This window comes from Triticum aestivum, chromosome 5D, assembly GCF_018294505.1.
Source record: "Triticum aestivum cultivar Chinese Spring chromosome 5D, IWGSC CS RefSeq v2.1, whole genome shotgun sequence".
NCBI lineage: Eukaryota > Viridiplantae > Streptophyta > Magnoliopsida > Poales > Poaceae > Triticum > Triticum aestivum.
The window spans coordinates 317228420-317235776 of NC_057808.1; positions in this window are offsets into that span (position 1 = coordinate 317228420).

Consider the following 7357-nt stretch of genomic DNA (forward strand, 5'->3'; position numbering starts at 1 on the left):
GGACTGCAGCAGTCGGCCCGGGGACTACAGCGGCACAAGAAGCGGTGGTCGACTCCAACCCTCCACCACCCAACCCACCCACCCGAGTCACAGTGGCCATACTAACAGTAGAAGAAGTCATAGCTCCATCATGGGCCCAGCCCATCCTCAACTTCCTAGTCAACAGAGAGCATCCAACTAATGAGATCTCGGCAAGACTAGTGCAATGCCGAGCTGGAGCATATGCAATAATAAACAGAGAACTTGTCAAGCGCAGCGTCACTGGGGTCTTCCAGCGCTGCGTCAAACCAGAAAACAGTGTAGCAATCCTCAAGGATATCCACCAAGGCGAATGCGGCCACCACGCAGCCTCAAGATCACTTGTGGCCAAAGCCTTCCGCCATGGTTTCTTCTGGCCGACTGCTTTGGAAGATGCCAAAGAGATAGTCAAATGCTGCAAAGGATGCCAAGTCTTCAGTTCCAAGCAACACCTGCCGGCTTCCGCACTCAAGACCATCCCCCTCACCTGGCCCTTTGCCGTCTGGGGGCTGGACATGGTGGGCCCATTCAAGACAGCCCGTGGCGGCTACACACATCTGCTTGTCGCCGTGGACAAATTTACCAAGTTGATCGAAGCGAAGCCGATCAAGAAGCTGAATGGGCTGACTGCCGTGACATTCATTGCCGACATCACTACTCGGTATGGCGTGCCGCACAGCATCATCACCGACAACGGCACAAACTTTGCCAAAGGAGCCCTTGCACGTTTCTGCGCGACACAAGGCATCCGACTGGACTTAGCGTCCGTTGCCCACCCGCAGTCAAACGGCCAGGTCGAGCGAGCAAACGGCCTCATCCTCTCCGGCATCAAGCCCCGCCTGGTCGTACCACTGGAGCGCTCGGCCGGCTGCTGGCTCGACGAGCTGCCGGCTGTCCTCTGGAGTCTGTGTACTACCCCAAACAAGTCAACCGGCTTCACTCCGTTCTTCCTTGTATATGGTGCCGAGGCTGTCATCCCGACTGACATCGAGTTCGACTCGCCTCGGGTCACCATGTACACGGAGGCGGAGGCCAAGGAAGCGCGAGAAGACGGCGTCGACCTGCTGGAAGAAGGCCGACTGTTAGCACTCAGCCGGTCCGCCATCTACCAGCAGGGTTTACGCCGTTACCACAACCGAAAGGTCAAGCCAAGATCCTTCCAAGAGGGTGACCTTGTGCTTCGGCTGATCCAGCGAACAGCCGACCAGCACAAGCTCTCGGCCCCTTGGGAAGGCCCTTTCGTCATCACCAAGGCACTAGGCAATGATTCCTACTACTTGATCGACGCACAAAAACCAAGAGCACGCAAGAGGGATGATTCCGGCAAGGAGTCGGAGCGACCATGGAACGCAAACCTCCTGAGAAGATTTTACAGTTGAAAGCAGTATGTATCATGCTACCGTTTTTATTAAATATGAGACAAACGGGCTCCTCGAGGCACACTCGGGAACTGCCCTCCTTTATCTATGAATGACGAGTGTCATACTCATGGATGTATTATTACATTTGATTTTTTGTCTGGCACCGGGTTCGACTAGTCGGCCCGGGGACTGGCCGCCTTAAGTTATATTAAAAATTCTACCTGAAGTCAGACAAGTAGTGTGCCGGCACCCGAGCCCTCTCTTGTCGAAAGTCGCAGCTCGAAAAACCGACTATCCGACTGGCAAGAGCCAAAGGCAGAAAGGATGCCCACACGAAAAACGGCTAAGGACCAACGAACTTATATAACGGAAAGACGGCCTCCAACCACGCCTACCGACTGTCAAAACAGCCGGCTAGCCGGCCTCACAATCACTCGCTATAATCCAACAAAGCTAGAGTACTTGCCCTCCCAAGCACTTCCCCAGCCACAGATTGCAGAGCAGCTGTCCGGCTAGGAAGGCGGCAACCAAGGGAGGGCGGCAAAGGAAACAGCTGAAGGATGAAAAGCAAAGAACAAGGGAAAGCCAAACGCATGCATAATTATATTTACACATAAGGCCCCCAACAAGCCGGCAGTCAATATAGTTCGAATACACCCCCAGTGGGTGGAATTGTGCAAACTTAACAAAATACTATTCCAAGAATGGTGAAACAGGAAAGAAGAGGAAGCAGACTAGACTAAGGGCGTAGCAGGGGAGACGGGCTGGTCGGTGGAGACGGCGCCGCCGGCTGGAGGAGTGGCCGGCTGGCGGGTCTCGGCTTGATCATCACCGGCTGCAGGCGGTGCACCCGCGCGTGCCTTGTTGCTGGAGGCACTATCAAGCTGAGGCTGACCGGCCGCTCCACCATCTGGCACGGCGTCTTCACCCTCCTCCTCCTCCTCCTCGCCCTCGTCGCTGGAGTCGATCTCCTCCACCGAGTCCTCGCCGTCTGCCAGGTTCAGCCCGAACCACTCCTCCGGCTGGGCAACGCCGTTGTCGTCTACCTCAGGAGCGAAGGTGCTGGTGTCGGTGTGGTCGGCAATCGCCGAAGCCCGCTGGATGATAGCCGGCCGCGCCGGCTCCAGCTCCGTGTCGGCCTCCTGCCGCCAGGTGGCCAGCTGGTCTAGACTCAGCTCGGGATACCAGGCCTTGGCGAACTCCAGCGCCCGCCTGGCGCCGGACCGAGCCGCAGAAGCCTTCCAGGCCTCGAAGCGGCCGACCGCCACCTCCAGCCAGTCGGCAGTCCGACTGGGGGTGCGGGGAATCACCTCACCAGGCCAGAGAGCGGCCAACACCTGCGCCACAACACGCTAAAGCCGGCGGAGCATGCGATGAGTCGGCTGGAGGCGGGCTTGAATCGCCAAGAGCTGCTCCCCCAGCGACCGGCGAGCGTTCGGCGCGATCTCGGCGCCAGACTGCCTTTGTGCCTCGCGGTGGGCCTCGACGACCTGGTTGGCGGCAGTAGAGTAGCCAAGGAAGTACTCTACGCAAGAAAGAAAGAGAAAGAAGAGAAAAACACCAAGTCAGAAAACGAGCCAAACGGCAAGCGGCAAGCAAGGACGAAGAAGAAGGCGGCCTACCGTCAACCAAGTCTTCGATCTGGCCATAGCCGTTGATCAGCGACTGCCTCGCTTTGGCCCAGCTGGCCGCCTCTGTCTCATACTCGGCTTGGAGGGCGGCCTCGCTGTCCTGCACCGCCTTGAGGGCCGCCTTGTGGCTCTTCTCCTGGTTGGCCAACCTCTTGGCCAGGCGGTCACGCTCCTATGCCAAGGCGTCAAACTCGGCCTCCTTAACACAGAGGGCGGCCTGAGCCCCGCCCAGCTGCTCCCTCAGACTAGAGTTGGCCACTACAGGGATGGCAGAAAAGAAACAAGCAATAAGGAAGAAGTCGTCAAGGAAGATCCGACCCGACTGCTCAGCAGTCGGCCCGAATCTCGGGGACTACACCCAGTGGGTGCGCTGACGCGCCCCCACGTAAGATAAAAGACGAAGCACTTACCCCGGCTCTCAGATAGGTCAGCATTCTTCTGGGTCAGCTCCCGAGCCTGGGAGTTGAAGGCAGCCACGCGGAGGTTGTGGTAGTCCTGCAAGTCAGGCAGAGGAGCGAATGAGAACAAGATAGCAAAACAAAGCCCGCTAAGAAGTTCCAAGCCGACTGCTTAGCAGCCGACTCGGAACTCGGGGACTACACCCAGTGGGTGCGCTGACGCGCCCCCACGGAAGAAACCAAGATCAAAAAAGCAAAAATAGGAAGACTAACCCGAATGGCCGCCCGCGTCGCAAGGAACTCGTCATTGTATTTCCTCAGTGCCACAGCCTGGGACTGAAGCCGGTTCCGGACGTCCTGCGCTGCCACGTTCACCACAGCCGTCCCTCCACCCGGCGTCCACCCCGAGCTGGCGCTGGCCGCCTCCACGTCCTGGGCCGACGAGCTGGAGCCCGCGGCCTTCTGCGGGTCTGATGCGGCCTTCCCCGTGCGCTGGCGCGATGGCGACTGGACCACCAGGTCCGTCCTCGCGGCCGGCTCGCCCCCAGCCGATTGCGCAGGCGGCACGTTAGGCCGGACGCCATGCGCCGCCCCATTCGGCGGGGCCGGTGCCGCCTCCCTCTCCGGGACGACGCCATCGTCCTCCCTCTCCAATCCCGGCTGGTCGCCGCCGGCTTCCTTTGGTGGAGGCTCTGGGACCTCGGGCGCCGTGACATGCAGAGGGGCGACAAGCAAGGCCCCCTCCGCAGTTGCCGTGGCCGCAGCCTCCGCTTGGGCCTTGGCCGCTGCATCGGCGCGCGCCTTCGCCACCTCCTCCTCCTGTGCCGCCTTGGCGGCAGCCGCCCTCAACTCTTCAGCCTCCCGCGCCTCCCGCGCGTTTTGCTTCGTCGCCGCCTGAAGCTCGGCGCGGGGGTCCACACGGCGGGTGCTCCCGGATCCTTCCGGCGATCCAACGACGGAGGCGGCAGCAACCTGCTCGAGCGAAAGCGGAGCCCTGATTTTTTGAGAAAGGGCAAGGATTCAGAAATCACCAAGAAAAGAAGAAAGAATGTACAAAGGAATATACACTTACGCCGACACCATCAGCGGCTGCTTCACCACTTTGCGGAAGCAGGTCGCCTTCGCGGCCGCCTCATCCCGCCTGGTCGCCGCCGCCCCGCCCTTGGGCTTCTTCGGCCGGCTCCCGAACAAGCCCGACGCGGCACGACGCTTCTGCCCGCCGCCCCGAGCTGGCGGCGCGGCGGAGGAACCCGCGCCGTGGCCGGACGCCGGCTGGCGGCGTGGGACGATTTCCGCCTCATCGTCATCCGGCCAGTAGTCGAAACTGGCTCCAAGCCCGGAGCCGCCTGCTTCGCCGCTGGCTTCGCCGCCACCAGCCTCGGTGTTGTCATCCATGCCGGCCGCCCCCAAGTCGTGATCCTCCAGGTCATGCTCCGCCCGGTCGGGGAGGAATCAGCGCTCCACCTCCGACCCGGCTGCTGGTCAAAGGAGAGGGCTCTGCCAAGGCGTGCCGACTGGTCAGAGACGGCCAGAGGGAACTCGGCGACAAAACTAAGAAAAGAAAAGGAAAAAGAGAACATACCGTGGGCGGAGGATGTGCACGGGAATATGGCTCCTTGCCAAACCGCCACTCTGCGGAGAGCTTGCAGTTCGCAAGGTAATTCACCATATGGGCCACCTCGTCGTGCGGCATGTCCTTGGTGCACATCTGACTCGGATCGAGCTGGCCGCTCATTTGACAGATCAGGTAAGGGCGGCTCTAAAGAGGAAGCACCCAGCGCGCGACGAAGGCGGCCAGCAAGTCGGACCCAGTCAGGCCCTCCGACTGGATCATCACCCGCAGTCGGGCGACGGCCGTGGCTCCAGGCGGCGTCAGCGTCACGGCCCGATAGGACCATTGGGGCCGCCTCCCAGCCGGCGGGCCGGCTACGTAAGCCGGCAAGTTGACGTAGTCGCCTTGTGGGGCGACGTTCTTCACGTAGAAATATGACTTCTGCCAGCGCTTCACCGACTGGATTAACGTGATGACGGGGAAGGGGTTGTCGGCCGCCGGCCTCCGCATCGCGATGAAGGCGCCGCTCTGGGCCGGCACGCCCTGCATGCGGTGCCCAGCTTAGATTGAAAGAACTCCCCCCAGAGCTCGAGGGTGGGGAGAACGCCAAGAAAGCCTTCGCACAAGGTGACGAAGGCGGACAGCAGCACCACCGTGCTCGGGGTGAGGTGGTGCGGCTGGAGTAGATAGAAGTCGAGGAAGGAGCGGACGAAAGCGCTCGCCGGCAAGCCGATGCCGCGCAGGGAATGTGAGCGGAAGACTACCCGCTCGCCTTCCTCCGGCTCCGGCGTGATCTCCCTCGCAGGCACGAGACGGACCCGCACCTGGTCCGCGCCGGGCAACCGCCGCGTCTTGCGGAGGAACTCGATGTGGTCCATATGGACGTTGGAGCCGTCCCAGTCCCCGCCGTACTGCATGGTGTCGAGAGGCTGGCAAGAAAGAGTGCGGCGGCGGAGAAAGCACGGCCTCGCGGCGGCAAAGTTGTGGGGCGGAGTGAAGATTGGTGGGACGGCACGGCGGCGAGTCGCTACTGTGAGGGAAAGCAGGAGGAAGAAGATGGCGGAAAGGAGAGGAGCGTGTGAGCGTCTGCCGCTTCCCCTCCTCGCCCTACCTATAGCCTCGCGCGGCGAAGCCGAGGAGGCGAGGCGTGGGGAGGAACATGGGATTAACTGCACCCACTCCCCCACGTTCCGCGTGTTGGGGAACGTAGTAATTTCAAAAAATTTCCTACGCACACGCAAGATCATGGTGATGCATAGCAACGAGAGGGGAGAGTGTTGTCCACGTACCCTCGTAGACCGACAGGGGAAGCGTTATCACAACGCGGTTGATGTAGTCGAACGTCTTCACGATCCGACCGATCAAGTACCGAACGCACGACACCTCCGAAGTTCTACACACGTTCAGCTCGATGACGTCCCTCGAACTCCGATCCAGCCGAGTGTTGACGGAGAGTTTCGTCAGCACGACGGCGTGGTGACGATGATGATGTTCCACCGACGCAGGGCTTCGCCTAAGCTCCGCAACAGTATTATCAAGGTGTAATTTGGTGGAGGGGGGCACCGCACACGGCTAAGAGATCTCAAGGATCAATTGTTGTGTCTATGGGGTGCCCCCCTGCCCCCGTATATAAAGGAGCAAGGAGGAGGCAGCCGGCCAAGGGAGAGGCGCGCCAAAGGGGGGAGTCCTACTCCCACCGGGAGTAGGACTCCTCCTTTCCTTGTGGGAGTAGGAGAAGGGAAGGGGGAAGGAGAAAGAAGGAAGGGGGCGCCCCCCCCTCCCTAGTCCAATTCGGACTAGCCCATGGGGAGGGGTGCGGCCACCCTTTGGGGTCTTTCTCTCATTTCCCGTATGGCCCATTAAGGCCCAATACGAATTCCCGTAACTCTCCGGTACTCCAAAAAATACCCGAATCACTCGGAACCTTTCCGAAGTCCGAATATAGTCGTCCAATATATCGATCTTTACGTCTCGACCATTTCGAGACTCCTCGTCATGTCCCCGATCTCATCCGGGACTCCGAACTCCTTCGGTACATCAACATACATAAACTCATAATAAAACTGTCATCGTAACTTTAAGCGTGCGGACCCTTTGGGTTCGAGAACTATGTAGACATGACCGAGACACCTCTCCGGTCAATAACCAAATGCGGGACCTGGATGCCCATATTGGCTCCCACATATTCTACGAAGATCTTTATCGGTCAGACCGCATAACAACATACGTTGTTCCCTTTGTCATCGGTATGTTACTTGCCCGAGATTCGATCGTCGGTATCTCGATACCTAGTTCAATCTCGTTACCGGCAAGTCTCTTTACTCGTTCCGTAATACATCATCCCGCAACTAACTCATTAGTCACAATGCTTGCAAGGCTTATAGTGATGTGCATTAC